Source organism: Bos taurus, chromosome 14 (assembly GCF_002263795.3).
Source record: "Bos taurus isolate L1 Dominette 01449 registration number 42190680 breed Hereford chromosome 14, ARS-UCD2.0, whole genome shotgun sequence".
NCBI lineage: Eukaryota > Metazoa > Chordata > Mammalia > Artiodactyla > Bovidae > Bos > Bos taurus.
In genome coordinates, this window is record NC_037341.1 from 20,090,644 (window position 1) to 20,108,140 (window position 17,497).

A 17,497-nucleotide genomic window follows, 5' to 3' on the forward strand; every position below is an offset into this window, starting at 1 on the left:
TATGAGCTTTCAGCTTTTAGAGGAAGTGAATACTCAAAATGACCTTATCTTAAAAAATTTTTTTTTTTATTGAAGGATAATTGCTTTACAGAACTTTGTTGTTTCCTGTTAAATCTCAACATGAATTAGCCATAGGTATATATATACCCCCTTCCTTTTGAAACTCCCTCCCATCTCTTGGGATTTCCCTGGTGGCTCAGATGGTAAAGCATCTGCCTACACTGTGGGAGACCCGGTTTCGATCCCTGGATGGGGAAAATCCTCTGGAGAAGGAAATGGCAACCCACTCCAGTACTCTTGCCTGGAAAATCCCACGGACTGAGAAGCCTGGTAGGCTACAGTCCATGGGGTCGTAAAGTGTCAGACATGACTGGGTGACTTCACTTCACTTCACTTCCCATATCCTGCCCCATCCCATCCCTCTATATTGATACAGAGCCCCTGCTTGAGTTTCCTGAGCCATATAGCAAATTCCTTTGGCTATCTATTTTACATATGGTAATGTAAGTTTCCATGTTACTCCTTCTATACACCTCACCCTCTCCTCCCCTCTCCTCATGTTCATAAATCTACTCTCTATGTCTGTTTCTCCACTGATGCTCTGTAAATAAATTCTTCCATACCATTTTTCTAGATTCCGTATATATGTGTTAGAATACGATATTTATCTTTCTCTTTCTGACTCACTTCACTCTGGTTCTAGGTTCATCCACCTCATCAGAACTGACTCAAATGCATTCCTTTTTATGGCTGAGTAATATTCCATTGTGTCTGTGTACCACAACTTCTTTATCCATTTATCTGTCGATGGTCATCTGGGTTGCTTCCATGTTCTAGCTATTGTAAATAATGCTGCAATGAACAATGGGGTACATGTGTCTTTTTCAATTTTTATTTTCTCTGGGTATATGCCTAGGAGTGGGATTCCTGGGTCATAAGGTGGTTTTATTCCTAGTTTTTAAAGGAATCTCCATACCATCTTCCATAGTAGCTGTATCAATTTACATTTCCACCAAAAGTGCAAGAACATTTTCTTTTCTCCAGCATTTATTGTTTGCAGACTTTTTGATGATGGCCATCTGACCGGTGTGAGGTGATATCTCGTTGTAATTTTGATTTGCATTTCTCTAATAATGAATGCTGAAGAATTGATGCTTTTGAACTGTGGTGTTGGAAAAGACTCTTGAGAGTCCCTTGGACTGCAAGGAGATCCAACCAATCTATTCTGAAGGAGATCAGCCCTGGGATTTCTTTGGAAGGAATGATGCTAAAGCTGAAACTCCAGTACTTTGGCCACCTCATGCGAAGAGTTGACTCATTGGAAAAGACTCTGATGCTGGGAGGGATTGGGGGCAGGAGGAGAAGGGGACGACAGAGGATGAGATGGCTGGATGGCATCACCGACTCGATGGATGTGAGTTTGAGTGAAATCTGGGAGTTGGTGATGGACAGGGAGGCCTGGTGTGCTGTGATTCATGGGGTCGCAAAGAGTCGGACACGACTGAGCAACTGAACTGAACTGAACTGAATAATAAGCAATGTTGAGCACCTTTTCTTGTGTTTGTGAGCCATCTCTATGTCTTCTTTGGGGAAATGTCTGTTTAGGTCTTTTTCCCACTTTTTAATTGGGTTGCTTGTTTTCTGGCATTGAGTTGTATGGGCTGCTTATATATTTTGAAAATTAATCCTTTGCCAGTTGTTTCATTTGCTATTATTTTCTCCCATTCTGAGGGTTGTCTTTTCACCTTGCTTATAGTTTCCTTTGCTGTGCAAAAGCTTTTAAGTTTAATCAAGTCCCACTTGTTTGCTTTTGTTTTTATTTCTGTTACTCTAGGAGGTGGGTCATAGAGGATCTTGCTTTGACTTATGTCATCAAATGTTCTGCCTATGTTTTCTTCTAAGTTTTATAGTTTCTGGTCTCACATTTAGGTCTTTAATCCATTTTGAGTTTATCTCTGTGTATGGCATTAGGAAGTGTTCTAATTTCATTCTTTTGCATGTAGCTGTCCAGTTTTCCCAGCACCATTTATTTTAAGAGTATGTCTTTGCCCCAATGTATATTCTTGCCTCCTTTGTCAAAAATAAAGTACCCATAGGCACATGGGTTTATTTCTGGGCTTTCTACCTTGTTCCATTGGTCTATATTTCTGTCTTTGCGCCAGTACCATACTGTCTTGATGACTATAGCTTTGTAGTAAAATCTGAAGTCAGGATGGTTGATTCCTCCAGCTCCATTCTTCTTTCTTGGTTTTGGCTATTTGGGGGTCAAAATGACCTTATCTTTAAATGAAAATTTTGATGAGTAATATGCTCAGTCTACTTAGTTTTTTAAAGTTCACTAACCACCTCTCATTCATTCATGTAGTGTATATTTATTTAAAATAAAACTATAATTTGCAGTAATCAACAAGGACCTGCTGTATAGCACAAGGAATCTGCTCAATATTCTGTAATAACCTTGGAAAAGAATTTGAAAAAGAGTAGGTAAGTACATATGTATAACTAAAGCACTTTGCTGTTCCCCTGAAACTAACAGCACCATTAATCGACTATTCAATATATAATAAAAGTTAAAAACAGCAACAAATAAGTCACCAAAAGCCTTCCTCAGTAATCAATGCAAAGCAATAAAGGAAAACAATAGAATGAGAAAGACTAGAGATGTCTACAGGATTATTAGAGATACCAAGGGAACATTTCATGCAAAGATGGGCACAATAAAGGACAGAAATGATATGGACTTAACAGAAGCAGAAGATATTAAGAAGAGGTGGCAAGAATATACAGAAGAGCTATACAAAAAGATATTCATGACCCAGATAAACACGATAGTGTGATCATTCACCTAGAGCCAGACATCCTGGAATGTGAAGTCAAGTGGGCCTTAGGAAGCATCACTACAAACAAAGCTAGTGGAGGTGATGGAATTCCAGTTGAGCTACTTCAAATCCTGAAAGATGGTACTATTAAAGTGCTGTACTTTTCCAGAAAAACATCTACTTCTACTTTATTGACTACACCAAAACCTTTGACTGTGTGGATCACAACAAACTTTGGAAAATTCTTCAAGACATGGGAATACCAGGCCACCTTAACCTGCCTTCTGAGAAATCTATATGCAGGTCAAGAAGCAACAGTTACTGGAACTGGACATAGAACTGGACATGGAACAACAGACTGGTTCCAAACTGGGAAAGGAGTACATCAAGGCAATATATTGTCGCCTTGCTTATTTAACTTATATGCAGAGTCAGTTCAGTTCAGTCCAGTCACCCAGCCATGTCTGACTCTTTGTGACCCCATGGACTGCAGCACCCCAGGCTTCCCTGTCCATCACTGACTCCCAGAGCTTGCTCAAATTCATGTCCATCGAGTCAGTGATACCATCCAACCATCTTATCCTCTGTCATCCCCTTCATCTCCTGCCTTCAATCTTTTCCAGCATCAGGGTCTTTTCCAATGAATCTGTTCTTTGTATTAGGTGGTCAAAGTATTAGAGTTTCAGCTTCAGCATCAGTTCTTCCAATGAATATTCAGGACTGATTTCTTTTAGGATTGACTGGCTTGATCTCCTTGCAGTCCAAGGGACTCTCAAGAATTTTCTCCAACACCATCATATGGAATGCAGGGCTGAATGAAGCACAAGCTGGAATCAAGATTGGTTGGGAGAAATATCAGTAACTTCAGATATACAGATGATACCACCCTTATGGCAGAAAGCAAAGAAGAACTAAAGAGTCTCTTGATGAAAGTGAAAGAGGAGAGTGAAAAAATGTCTTAGAAATCAACATTCAAAAAATGAAAGTCCTGCAACTTTACTATAGTCATTGATTATTTCTAGTAATTTTCTGGTGGACTCTTTAGGGTTTTCTATGTAGAGGATCATGTCATCTGCAAATAGTGAGAGTTTTACTTCTTCTTTTCCAATTTGGATTCCTTTTATTTCTTTTTCTGCTCTGATTGCTGTGGCCAAAACTTCCAAAACTATGTTGAATAGTAATGGTGAAAGTGGGCACCCTTGTCTTGTTCCTGACTTTAGAGGAAATGCTTTCAATTTTTCACCACTGAGGATAATGTTTGCTGTGTGTTTGTCATATATAGCTTTTATTATGTTGAGGTATGTTCCTTCTATTCCTGCTTTCTGGAATTGCTTTTTTTATCACAAATGGATGTTGAATTTTGTCAAAGGCTTTCTCTGCATCTATTGAGATAATCATATGGTTTTTATTTTTCAATTTACAGCCACTATGGAGAACAGTGTGGAAATTCCTTAAAAAACTGGAAATAGAACTGCCTTATGATCCAGCAATCCCACTGCTGGGCATACACACTGAGGAAACCAGAAGGGAAAGAGACACGTGTACCCCAATGTTCATCACAGCACTGTTTATAATAGCCAGGACATGGAAGCAACCTAGATGTCCATCAGCAGATGAATGGATAAGGAAGCAGTGGTACATATACACAATGGAGTATTACTCAGCCATTAAAAAGAATACATTTGAATCAGTTCTAATGAGGTGGATGAAACTGGAACCTATTATACAGAGTGAAGTAAGCCAGAAGGAAAAACATAAATACAGTATACTAACGCATATATATGGAATTTAGAAAGATGGTAACAATAACCCGGTATACGAGACAGCAAAAGAGACACTGATGTATAGAACAGTCTTATGGACTCTGTGGGAGAGGGAGAGGGTGGAAAGATTTGGGAGAATGACATTGAAACATGTAAAATATCATGTAAGAAAAGAGTTGCCAGTCCAGGTTCGATGCACGATACTGGATGCTTGGGGCTAGTGCACTGGGACGACCCAGAGGGAGGGTATGGGGAGGGAGGAGGGAGGAGGGTTCAGGATGGGGAACACATGTATACCTGTGGCGGATTCATTTTGATATTTGGCAAAACTAATACAATTATGTAAAGTTTAAAAATAAAATAAAATTCAAAAAAAATTCAAAAAAAAAAAATGAAAGTCACAGCATCCAGTCCCATCACTTCATGGCAAATAGATGGGGAAACAATGGAAACACTGACAGACTTTATTTTTGGGGGGCTCCAAAATCACTGCAGATGGTAACTGCAGCCGTGAAATTAAAAGACGCTTACTCCTTGGAAGAAAAGTTAGACAACCTAGACAGCATATTAAAAAGCAGAGATATCACTTTGCTGACAAAGGTCCATCTAGTCAAAGCTATGATTTTTCCAATAGTCATGTATGGATGTGAGAGTTGGACTATAAAGAAAGCTGAGAGCTGAAGAACTGATGCTTTTGAACTGTGGTGTCGGAGAAGACCCTTGAGAGCCCTTTGGACTGCAAGAGCTCAAAACAGTGTATCCTAAAGGAAATCAGTCCTGGGTGTTCATTGGAAGGACTGACGCTGAAGCCGAAGCTCCAATACTTTGGTTACCTGATGTGAAGAACTGACTCACTGGAAAAGACCCTGATGCTGAGAAAGATTGAAGGCAGGAGGAGAAGGGGACAACAGAGGATGAGATGGTTGGACGGCATCACCAACTCGGTGGATATGAGTTTGAGCAAGTTCTGGGAGTTAGTGATGGACAGGGAAGCCTGGCGTAATGCAGTCCATGGGTCACAAAATGTCAAACCCTACTGAGCTATTGAACTGAAAGTCACCAAAATCATTTTTAAACTATAAGTTAAATACATTAAGTATAAAATAAAAGAAGTGTAATCCTGGTATACTACATGAATAAAGTTATAGGAATTTAAACACTAAAACACAAAAACAAGTATTGAGAGTCTGTTGTGTAAAACACTGCACATGCTTGGGGCCACAGTGACCTACAGGAACCGTCTCCTCCATGGAGGGCGTCTTAGGGAGGCGGGGCCGGATCATAAGCTCATTGGATCAGAGGCCAAACAAACTTGTTTGCTCTGAATAGGAGAATGCAGCATTGGTCTAAGTGTGTGGACTAGGGTGAGGGCCATCCGCACAGAGGAAGGCCCATTTGAAGGAGGTCTCACAGAGCACTTGTGCAAGATTGTAATGAGAGAAGGATGGGAGGAGGGCTACATGGACCATTTCAGGTAGCAGGTCATCATGGTGACAAAACCACCTTGCATGTGTCTCTCAGAATGTTTTACTATGGCTGGAGTGCAGTTTCATGACCTGGTCCTCTCCTTACTATGCTAGGGTGAGTCCATGGTCTTTTTTTTTTTTAATTTTGAGAAAGTTAGACTTCATATTGCAAATGATTTTTTTAAACCTTAGTATTTTAAGGCAGGAGATTTACTTGAATGAGAAAAATAATTCTGATGACCCTTTGATAATTGGATGCTAAATGGAAGCACCAGTGATTGCTCCGGTTAAGAAGACGGATGTTGACAAGGGAGACAGAGGCAGAGACAAGCCTCCAGGAAGCCCAGGAGCAGAGTGGATGGGGCTCAGGGACTGAATTAACATGAGGACTACGATATTTTTTCATTTGAGCAACTAGTACTTTTAATCAAGACTGAAAGTAAAGTGGAGGAGGAGGTGTGAGGAATAAGCAATAGTGGGTTTCCTACAGACTGCATATAATATGAAGTTCTTGCATAGCTTTTGGTGGAACTACAGTGTAATAATGATAAATATGTAAGTCTGTGAGCTTCACAACAGCCCCCTGGGGGAGGGAAGATGTGGGCATACTGAATTTCCCAATAAAAAAGAAAATTAGACTGTCTTCATGACTTATTCTGAGCCACATCTCTAGACAGATTTTCAGTCGCAAACTAATTGTCTGTCTGCTGAGTTGCCGGTGGGTCTGGGGGCTGAGCAGCCTTTGGAAGCAGCAGGCTATGCTTCGTAGGAATACATGCACTCCTGAATTCTGCTCTCTGCAGAATATCGGAACACTCTTGCCTCCTGCTCTCCTTCAAGGCTGAGCCTCAGCACTGGTGTCCGTTCACAGCGGCACCTGGAGCGTCTAACAGTCCTTCCCAGCCTATTCCCGGGTCTGTAATCCCAATAGTCAGCATGCTTTCTTCTTCTGCATATTGTTTCATTCAGGCTTTATCTTCTTGTAAACTGCAGAAAGTGTTAGTCACTAAGTTGTGTCCGACTCTTTGCCACCCCATGGACTGTAGCCTATCAGGCTCCTCTGTCCATGGAATTCTCCAGGTAAAAATACTGAGTGGGTAGCCAATCCCTTCTCCAGGGGATCATCCTGATCCAGGGATTAAACCTGGGTATCTGGAACTGCAGGCAGATTCTTTACCATTTGAGCCACCAGGGAAGCCCTTTGCTAATAAAGGTCCGTATAGTCAAAGCTATGGTTTTTCCATTAGTCTTCTTTGGATTTGAGAGTAGGACATAAGAAGGCTGAACACCAAAGAATTGATGCTTTCAAACTGTGATGCTGGAGAAGACTCTGGAGAGTCCCTTGGACAGCAAGGACATGAAACCAGTCAATCCTAAAGAAAATCAACTGGATATTCATTGGAAGGACTGTTGCTGAGGCTGAAACTCCAATACTTTGGCTACCTGATGCGAAGAGCTGACTCATTGGAAAAGATTCTGATGCTGAGAAAGATTGAGGATAGAGGAGAAGAGGGCAGCAGAGGATGAGATGGTTTGATGGCATCATTGACTCAATGGACATGAGTTTGAGCAAACTCTGGGAGATAGTGAAGGACAGGGAACCCTGGCATGGGTCAGAGAATCAGATGCGACTGAGTCACTGAACAACAACAACAGCCTTATAAATTAAAACAGAATATTGTATTTTCTCCTGCAATTTGTTTTTTCATCTCAGTTACTGACAACACAATCCACATAGCTGCCAACTACAATAAATAAAAATGAATAAGAGACAATCTCTTTTACCTCTGGATCACTACAACTCATGTGGCTGTAATCACATCCCCAGGACTTGGCCGCTGTCATTTCAGGTGACCACTGTCCATAGTGAAGCATCTTTCCCCAGTCTGTGAAGACCTCCCTAACACGCTCCACATTGGCCAATCTGTGGTCCATCCTCCAAAGTGAAAGCGGGTCCTCTCCCTGTCCCACCAGCAGGACAAGAGCTGGAACTCTAGGGTGTGTACACGTGCACTCTGGAGAATAAGTCACAAATGTGCCTGCTGGTCTATCACTACCACCTGCAATAAATAAAAAATGGCCTTGTCTTCCGTCTCCACGGCTGGCTTCTCATTCAAATGAACAGTTGTCAGTAAATACCTTACCTGATGGGAGCTGTTTTTCAGGTGACCAAGCAAATATATCATCTCTAAGTCTTTAGATTATTTGATTCATTTGCCATCTTTGCATATGATGAAAGAAGTTTTATTTCTTCAGAACAATTTTAAAGTGAAAATGCTAGTCACTCAGTCATGTCTGACTTTTTGAGACCCTGTGGACTGTAGATCGCCAGGCTCCTCTGCCCATGGAATTCTCCAGGCAACAACACTTCAGCTATGTCCATGGAATTCTCCAGACAAAACAACTTTGCTATGGCCTAATTGTAAAGCTCTTCTGAAGGGTCTGTTGATTGTAGCTTTAAATAAAAATAAAAATAAACTCCAGTTTTCAGCAATAATTACACAAAATAAAAACCCATTATCAAGAAAAAGAGTAAGGAGTCATCAACAGTGACTAAATCAGATAAGATTCAGTCTCTTATTATAGCAAGTGAAATTGACTCCACGTGCATGTATGTGTGTGATTTATTGAATTTACATATTTGCATGATGTTATAATGTTTGTTTATGCACCTGCATTTTACTGACTGTGGTTATCTATCACTATTTTTCATGTTAGGAAATCGGAATTCTAGCCCTGGTTTTGTAAATACCAGGTGTGAAATTTGCAGCAATTGGCTCAGTTTTTCTGGACTTGAGCATCTTCATCTATAAATACTAACTTTCCATTTTTGTTGTGAGACACTCAAAAAATATCAGTTATGTTTACATCTAAACAAATCTTAAGATAACTTAGAAATTAATGCTTTTATATTATACCAAAATTAGTATCTTAAATTATTGATGCAAATGTTTTGACCTCTCAGTTTTTCCTCTCCTTTCGGAACCTTTCTTCTCTTATCCACTGACTGCATTTTTGATGGATTAAATGTTGCAGGTATAGATCATTCTCCCTGTGAAAGAGAGAGAACTGGGGTGAGAACGGGGAGGCACAGCATCCCTTCTTCACTCACTGGTCCTTTAAGACACAACATAGGAACTCTATTTTAGAGGTACTTTGTTTGTAATTCTAGTGACATTTTTTCACTCATATTGCTGATGCCATATTTATATTACTATTGAAGTAGTATCTTTCATTTTCTTGAGGTTGAAAAATTCAAAAAGAATGAGAAGGAACTTACTGTTTAAGGGTTGACTAATATTTTTGGCATTTCAAAGTATTTTCTCATTTAATAATTGAGTTGCCCTAGAATTCAGTAGACTGCATTTATACATGGAAGAGCAGTTTAAGAAAAATTAGATAAATTGGCAAACATAACCAGAATTTTAACAGTTTTCTTTACTCCAAAGAAAATACTCTTCACAACTCTAAATTATTTTTTTTTAGTTTTTTTAAATCTGTGGAAGGATTTTCTATTCATTAATACTTTTCATGTGATTTAAAGAATTAAAAAATTATAATCGGCACAAGAACTCAAAATACATATTTATTTATTTCATGGTTATCTGTTATTTATTAAGTGCTTCTAGTATGTCCAGAATCACTGATATGCTGAAATGTTTTTATTTCATGTTACTTTCAATATCAACCCATGATGTAGGTATCTTTTTCTTCTCATTTCATAAATTAGAACCATTTAAAAAGTAAATAAAAGAAATAAAAGAGTCACTGAGAAATGGCACAGCTGCTCCAGCTCATCTAGACGGTCAAGGCTTGAGAGTGTTCTGAAATGTGGGGCTGGCTGCCCACAGGAAATGAAATGGTTGTCTTGTTTTCAGACTTTCTATTAAGCAGAAATTTTACTATTTTATTTATGGTGTTGGAGGTACTATTAAAAAACACTTTAAATGCAGTGTCTTGTTAAAGACAATCAAGAAAAATAAATAGCAAATAAAAGTTAAAAAAGAAAGAAAGAATGCTCTCCTGCAATCAAGACAATTCAGTTATTGTCCTGTTTCAGTCAGTATATGACAAGGGGGATGATTTGATTAACTAAAATAGGGAGATTGGCGAGATGATGTTTGAAGCCCTCTTCAGCTCTAACATTTAGGATTCTGTCTCTTTGATCCATGAAAATTGTGTGATTTTGTAGAAACTGAAATCTGCCAAAAAGATGGTCCATGTTACCAAAGTCCAGTTAAGAGAGGAATTTCAATACTGCAGACAAAGGGTCAATCTCCACCCTATTCCTATCCAGTGCCGATCTCTCTGTTTCTATAGATCAGTATTGTCTGTTCTAGAGCTTCATGGAAGTGAAATTGTGTTGTACATGCTCTCTTATGTCTGGTTCACTTTACTCACTATAATGTCATGGACTTTAGCCTACGCAGATGCACACGTTAGCAATAGATGCATTTCTATGAGAATTTTAGCCCTCTTTACTCATTCATATCAGATTGCTCATGCTGCTGCAACTGGTCGCACAGTCTGGGTGGCCTCAGCAGCAGGGATTAATTTTCTCAGAGCTCAGGGAGCTGCACATCCAATATCAGAGTGTACAGTCAGTTCTGTGAGGTTCTCACTGGCCGATGGCTGCCTTCCCCTGTGATATCTCATGGCTGGAGGAGGGCATGAGGTCTCTGGAGCCTCTTCTCACAAAGACACTAATCGTATTGAATCAGGGCCCCACCCTTATGACTTCTGTAATCTTATTTGTCTCTCTGTCAGCCCCATCTCCAAATACAGTCACATAGGGGGTTAGGGCTGCAATATAGAAATTTTGGAGACATGACTCAGTCAACCACACATACTGCTGTTGTTGTTCAGTCACTCATTCACGTTTGACTATGTGCAACTCCATGGACTACAGCATGCCAGGCTTCCCTGTCCTTCATCATCTCCTGGAGATTGCTCAAACTCATGTCCACTGTGTCGGTGATGCCATCCAACCAACTCATCCTCTGTCGTCACCTTCTCCTCCTGCCCTAAATCTTTCCCAGCATCAGAGTCTTGTCCAATGAATCGGCTCTTCAGATCAGGTGGCAAAAATATTGGAGCATCTGCTTCAGCATCAGTCCTTCCAATGAATATTCAGAGTTGATTTCCTTTAGGATTAACTGGTTTGATCTCCTTGCAGTTCAAGGGACTCTCAAGAGTCTTCTCCAGCACCAGTTTGAAGGCATTAATTCTTTGGCACTTAGCCTTCTTTATGGTCCAAATCTCACATCCATACATGACTACTGGAAAAGCCATAGCTTTAACCAGATGAAACCTTTGTTGGCAAAGTAATGTCTCTGCTTTTTAATACACTGTCTAGGTTTGTCACAGCTTTTCTTCCAAGGAGCAAGCATCTTTTAATTTCACAGGTGCAGTCCCCATCACACATACTGACCAACACTAGGTAGATTCCATACTGGAGTGATTCTGAACAAAATGCTGTGGACGATCTCATATAATGTTTTTGAGGACACATATGCCATTGCTTTTTGATATAGATAAGAAGCAGAATTGTTGTTCCTTTAGTGTATGCTGATGATTATGAGAGCCCCAGCAAATTCCTTTCCACAGTGATTGTACCATTTTACACTCACATCAACAGTTTTCTTAGAGCTGGTTGTTCAAATGCCTAAAAAACACTTTTCATTATCCAGATTTTAAATGTAGTCACAGTAGTAGAAGTAGTAAAAGAGACGTAGTGTCAAATTTATTTTTACTTTGCATTTTTCTGATCTCAAAGGAAGATGAGCTTGTTTTTCTGTGTGTTTTAGCTGTTCATAAATCTTGTTCTATGAGACTTCTTTGCATATTTTTGAACATTTTAATTGGCATGGTTTTTACTATTTTAAAATTCAGACTTAAGTTGAACACAATAGGGAAAACCACTAGACCATTCAGGTATGACCTAAATCAAATCCTTTATGATTATACAGTGGAAGTGACAAATAGATTCCAGCAATTAAATCTGATACAGTGCCTGAAGAACTATGGACAGAGGTTTGTAACACTGTACAGGAGGTAGTGATAAAAACTATACCCAGGAACAAGAAATGCAAAAAGGCAAAATGGTTGTCTGAGGAGGCCTTACAAATAGCTGAGAAAAGAAGAGAAGCTAAAGGCAAAGAAGAAAAGGAAAGATATACCCATCTGAATGTAGAGTTCCAAAGAATAGCAAGGAGAGAGAAGAAAGCCTTCCTCAGTGATCAATGCAAAGAAATAGAGGAAAACAATAGAACGGGAAAGACTACAGATCTCTTCAAGAAAATTAGAGATACCAAGGGAATATTTTATGCAAAGATTGACACAATAAAGGAAAGAATCAGTATGGACCTAACAGAAGCAGAAGATATTAAGAAGAGGTGGCAAGAATACACAGAAGAACTATAAACAAAAGATCTTCACGACCCAGAAAACCATAATGGTGTGATCATTCATCTAGAGCCAGACATCCTGGAATGCAAAGTCAAGTGGGCCTTAGGAAGCATCACTATGAGCAGAGTTAGTGGAGGTGAAGGAATTCCAGTGAGCTATTTCAAATCCTAAACTATGATGTTGTGACAGAGAAGGCAATGGCACCCCACTCCAGTACTCTTGCCTGGAAAATCCCATGGACAGAGGAGCCTGGTAGGATGCAGTCCATGGGGTCGCTAAGAGTCAGACACAACTGAGCGGCTTCACTTTTTACTTTCATGCATTGGAGAAGGAAATGGCAACCCACTCCAGTATTCTTGCCTGGAGAATTCCAGGGATGGGGGAACCTGGTGGGCTGCCATCTATGGGGTCGCACAGAGTTGGACACGACTGAAGCGACTTGGCAGCAGCAGCAGCACGATGCTCTGAAAGTGCTGCACTCAATATGCCAGCAAATTTGGAAAACTCAGCAGTGGCCACAGGACTGGAAAAGTCACTTTTCATTCCAGTTAGAAATAAAGGCAATGCCAAAGACTGTTCAAACTACCACACAATTGCACTCATCTCACACACTAGCAAAGTAATGCTCAAATTTTTTCCAAGCAAGACTTGGAAACTTCCAGATGTTCAAGCTGGATTTAGAAAAGGCAGGGGAACCAGAGATCAAACTGCCAACATACACTGGATCATAGAAAAAGCAAGAGAATTCTGGAAAAATATCTACTTCTCCTTCATGGACTGTGCTAAAGCGTTTGACTGTGTGGATCACAACAAACTGTGGAAAATTCTTCAAGAGATGGGAATACCAGACCACTTACTTGCCTCTTGAGAAATCTGTATGCAAGTCAAGAAGCAACAGTTAGAACCGGACATGGAACAATGGCCAGGTAACAAATTGGGAAAAGAACACATCAAGGCTGAATATTGTTACCTTGCTTATTTAACTTATGTGCAGTATATATCATGTGAAATGCAAGATTGAATGAAGCACAAAGCTGGAATCATGACTGCAGGGAGAAATATCAGTAACCTCAGATATGCAGATGATACCACCCTTAAGGCAGAAAGCAAAGAGGAACTAAAGAACCTCTTGATGAAAGTGAAAGAGGAGAGTCAGAAAGCTGGCTTAAAGCTAAACATTCAAAAAACTAAAATCATGGCATCTGGTCCCATCACTTCATGACAAATAGATTGGGAAATAATGGAAACAGCGAGAGACTTTATTTTGGGGGGCTCCAAAATTACTGTAGATGGTGGCTGCAGCCATGAAACTAAAAGAGCTTGTTCCTTGGAAGAAAAGCTATGACCAACCTAGGCAGCATATTAAAAAGCAGAGACAGTACTTTACCAACAAATTTCCATCCAGTCAAAGCTATGGTTTTTCTAGTGGTCATGTATGGATGTGAGAGTTGGACTATCAAGAAAGCTGAGTGCTGGAAAATGGATGTTTTGAATTGTGGTGTTTGAGAAGACTTTTGAGAGTCCCTTGGAGTGCAAGGAGATCAAGCCGGTCAATCGTAAAGGAAATCAGTCCCAAATATTCACTGGAAGGATTGATGCTGAAGCTGAAGCTCCAATACTTTGGTCACCTGATGCAAAGAACTGACTCATTTGAAAAGACCCAGATCTGGGAAAAATTGAAGGCAGGAGGAGAAGGGGATGACAGAGGATGCAATTGTTGAATCACATCACCGACTCAATGGACATGAGTTTGAGCAAGCTCTGGGAGTAGGTGATGGATAGGGAAGCCTGGCTTGCTGCAGTCCTTGGGGTCGCAAAGAGTCAGACATGACTAAGCAACTGAACTGAACTGAACTTACTCCTTTAAAATTTAACCTGCTTTATAAATACTAGCATTGAAAATCTGGAGTTTGGATACAGGTTGTATGTCCAATATAAGTCTTATGACAACGTTTGGTTTGTTGTCTTTTAAAAAATTAAAGTGTCATTTGGAGACCCGAAGTTTCAAGTGTGATGAATTCTTGTGTACCCATTTCTAGGTGCATGTACCTATTATTTTTCATTGCTCTTGAATACTGTGTCTTATCACCTCAGTTCAGTTCAGTTCAGTTCAGTCACTCAGTCGTGTCCGACTCTGCGACCCCATGAATCGCAGCACTCCAGGCCTCCCTGTCCATCACCAGCTCCCGGAGTTCACTCAGACTCATGTCCAGTCAGTGATGCCATCCAGCCATCTCATCCTCTGTTGTCCCCTTCTCCTCCTGCCTGCAATCCCTCCCAGCATCAGGCTCTTTTCCAATGAGTCAACTCTTCGCATGAGGTGGCCAAAGTACTGGAGTTTCAGCTTCAGCATCAGTCCTTCCAACACCCAGGACTGATTTCCTTTATGATTGACTGGCTTGATCTCCTTGCAGTCCAAGGGAGTCTCAAAAGTCTTCTCAAACGCCACAATTCAAAGCATCCATTTTCTAGCACTCAGCTTTCTTTGTAGTTCAATTCTCACATCCATATATGACCACTAGAAAAACCACAGCCTTGACTAGACAGACCTTTGTTGGCAAAGCAATGTCTCTGCTTTTTAATATGCTATCTAGGTTGGTCATAACTTTCCTTCCAACGAGTAAGCATCTTTTAATTTCATGGCTGCAATCACCATCTGCAGTGATTTTGGAGCCCAGAAAAATAAAGTCTGTCACTGCTTCCACTGTTTCCCCTTCTACTTCCCATGAAGTGATGGGACCAGATACCATGATCTTTGTTTTCTGAATGTTGAGCTTTAAGCCAACCTTTTCACTCTATCTACTCAAAGGTAACACAAATATCTTTCTATTTTGTTCTTTGTTGAAGCTTCAATATTTTTGCTGAAGGCCCAGCCTTAACTAACTTGTTTATGTGGTAGGAGATGCAGGCCAGGAGTATTTTTTTTTTCAAATGCACACCCAATAGTTCCAGCTTTATTAAGATATAATCAACATACAAACACTGTGCATATTAAACCTGTATAATCTCATGACATTACAATGAACACTTTTATTCAAATTATTGGAGTTTCCCATACGTTGTAAGAAATATGGCAGAAGCTCTGTGTATCATCTATTTAGTTGCCACTAACGGTAACATCTTACAAAATGCTGTTACTATCAGTTTATTGACTGTAATACAATCCACTGATCTGCAGCTTTTTCATTTTACTTCTCTGTGTGTGTGTGTGCACACATGTGCTCAGTCCTGTGGATTCTTGTCACATGTGGAGTCTTGCATAGTCAAGACCACAGTCAGGATACAGAGCGTCACTCCAAAGGTCTCCTTCATGCTCTTCCTTTACAGCCAGGTTTCCCTGACTATTCCTCACCACTGCAAACCATTACTACTGTCCTTCAACTTTATAGTCTAAAGAAAGTAAAGGAAATGGAATCAAACGTTAAGTGATCTTTTAAAATTAGCTTTTTTCACTCAGTGGATTTTCTTTTGGGTAAATGCCAAAATTGGATAAATATTCAAAATTGTTGAATGGATGGATCATATGGTACGTATCATGTCTGCTAAACTATTTAGCCATTTATTCTTTGTTTTCAGTCTTTTATTGTTGAGCATTGATAGCTTTTTACATATTCTCAATGCCAGACCTTCAGCAGGAACAAGTTTTGCAAATGTATTCTCCCAACAGTGAACAATCCAGAAAGGGAAATTTGTTTGAAATGTTGCTTAGAGATCATGCATTTCTAGTGAAACTAAAATTCATGAATAGAAGCTTCATAACCTGGTTATGCCTACTTAACATTTAGAAGAATATGCAAGCACACCCAGGACCTGCAGACGCTTCCCATGTGGATGAAGCTCTTTAGGAAACACTTGGTCACACTCTCCTTGGCTGCTGCGTTCCATCAGAGCAGTCAGGTTTTACTGCCCCAATAAACTACTTAGCATAGACGATGATCCGGAAGCAGCTGTTTGCAGCCTGATCTGATAGCAACTGTCAGCTGCAGATGGGATGTTGATGATTTCAGAAAATGACAGGATGCTAAATGCCAGTGACAGAGCACCGCAGTGAGGAGCCTTAGAGACATACAGCATCTACATTTCACATCCGAAGCTTATAATTCGTTCATTTCTGCCAGATTTCAGCAAGGGGCTTACAAATTCATTTAGATAAAACCAAACACATGAATAAGCATATATGCAGTGATACTCATGTTCTTTCTGTATCAACCTCAAATGCTTACAATCAAATGCCTTGTTTAGAGCAGAGTGAATTATTAATAAACAGATTTTTTAGATCCTTAACTCCATAGCTGCCTTTGGAAACCATTCAGATTTGGACAATACATCATGGAGGTTATACATTATAGACTCCAGCCTAACTTATAAATCAAGGAAGAGGATGCTTAGTGAAATGTTCCTTTAGAAAGTTATTTATTTTTGCCATTAATAAATACATGATATACAGAGGTAAAAGAATCTCTGGAGTAGATATGTGCTCTTTCTGATAACAACACTAATTGAGCATCTGACTTCAAACCATGTATAAATTATTTAATTAATACTGAATTTAAAATTCAGGAAATGTGAACTTAATGGAAACAATGACCTGTAAGTGTCAATTCCCCACAAGTTATATAATCTGATTTTTCTAGAGAGATCAATGGCTTATCGCACATGAAATTAGATAAGAAATAAAATAAAATGGATATCATCAACTTAGAAATATGATAAGAGAGGCAACATTTAATCAAAGCTGTTTGATTTCTTTTGTATCACTATATAAATGAATAATTTTAGAGATCAATCTCTAAAAAAACAGAGCACTGTATCAGAAAACTTCTCCAAAAATAAACAGTCACAATTCATTCTGGTTATCTTGGAAATGGAAAGAACAAGGCAATGTATATAAAAGGATACTATAGGGACTATGCTAACAGATACTCATCACACTAGACAATTTATCCAGTAAGTCTATATTCAGTCTTAATAATTTTCAAGCAGTCTCCTTCTCACTAGATTAAGTAGCATTCTTTTTGTGCAATTTTCAATACATAATGAA